The sequence below is a fragment of the Anomalospiza imberbis genome, unplaced genomic scaffold (assembly GCF_031753505.1).
Source record: "Anomalospiza imberbis isolate Cuckoo-Finch-1a 21T00152 unplaced genomic scaffold, ASM3175350v1 scaffold_68, whole genome shotgun sequence".
Taxonomy (NCBI): Eukaryota; Metazoa; Chordata; class Aves; order Passeriformes; family Viduidae; genus Anomalospiza; species Anomalospiza imberbis.
The window spans coordinates 125,537-127,259 of NW_027100293.1; positions in this window are offsets into that span (position 1 = coordinate 125,537).

Consider the following 1,723-nt stretch of genomic DNA (forward strand, 5'->3'; position numbering starts at 1 on the left):
TAGCTATTGTGCTAGGCTCAGTAATAATAATTTATAGGGAGTTTACAAAAGGACTGAGGGCTGTTCAAGATGTATTTGGTTTATAGTTTCTTCATCCTACCCTACATCCCAGTTGCAGTAGCATATTTTGGGGGTTTATTAGAAACTACACCCAGTTTATTAGAGGAAAAACAAGGGATGAAGCTTTCCAGCCTTTCCTTTCCTTCTTCTCCTTTGAATCTGTTGCGTCCCTTTTTGAAAATGTTTTGCTTCCCCGAATGTTAAAGAGACCACTTTCCTCACATTTAATCTAGTAAGCTTCCTCTATACAGTCTACAGCTTCTCTAGACTGAGGGCTGAGTTGTCCAGAGGAGCTGATGAGACCCCTAACCCAGAAGTCGACCCAAGTGGGGAGAATTCTGAGTAGCATAGAAAATAAGAGAGAATGAGTCAAACCCTGAAAGAATTTTCTGATCCCCCAGCCTAGGAATCTTCATGTGAACAAATTCAGAACCCAGATGAGGTGGGGAAGTATCTAGAAGAGAGCTACCGTGATGACTTTACGGAGAAAAAGATCCTTGCAAAAAGCCAGGCCCTAGCCTTTGCTTATTGCACACTGCTGAATACTGTAGAACAGCAGATAGAAGCAGGGGGCAGGGAGACAAATCAAAAGCTGCCCCAGTAACTCAGGCTGCAGCCAACACCCCAGCTACTCAGGTTCTAGCTAAACCAAACAGTGAACCTAAGCCTGCAGCTAAACAGACAATAACCCTCAACCCAATCAAAACAAGACCAAATGTGAAAAACGTACTCTACTCTACAGCCGGGAGCCAAAATCTGTCCTAAAACCTTTAACAAAAACTGCCACTAATTAAATCTGCTTTCTAAAAAAAACCCTTCAAAAGTTCTCTTCCAAATTTACCCTAAACCAAGACAACTTGTCATCTCCTGTTTTCTGCCTTTTTTCCCCTTACATTTCTTCACCCACCGGTTCCTGTCAGTGGCTGTTTCTCTTCAGTAGTTGATGGGCTTCTCTTCTTTTTTTCTTGCAATCCCCTACTCAAAATTATGGCTGCCAAAGTAGTGGCCCAAGAAGCCCCTGCCTGTGCATCTGCTGAACAGAAAGTCTGTGCTCAACTTGAAGAATCTCACTAAAACCCCAACGGACTTCCTGCTGCACTTTGGGTTGTTTTCCCCTTCCTAGGCAGTCTTCATAGTGCTCTAAATAAATAGGTACCCTGAGGGGTACACATTCCAGGCGAGCACCCACTGCACAGCCTGCTCCAAGTAGATCTCATAGATCTCATCTCCATCTTCATCACCTCACAGTGGCTATGACTCCTGCATGGAAGAGACAGGCTGCGATGCTGCTTTCTGCTTTTGGTCCTTTTTTTGGCAAATAAAATATTTTATTTTAAAACATTCAAACCCTGGAGTTTATTCCTACTTTCACCTACTTGAACTGCCTTGACATCAAAACACTGCCCCCGGACATTACAGCCTGGCTGGTGTATGTTTGTGTGCACAGACCAAAGGTGCCACATTGTGTCCGTGCCCCGGCTCTCTGTTAATGTCCATTTCGACAGACGGTGGAAAGGGGGGACTCTGCCAGCTCTGTGCTGCTCGGGGGCCGGGGCTGGGCCACCAGGGCCGCAGAGCTCGCTCAGAGGCTGCCTCAGCCCCGGCCGCCATCCTGTGCGTGGCTGCCTCAGCCCCGGCCGCCATCCTGTGCGTGGTGGCAGCG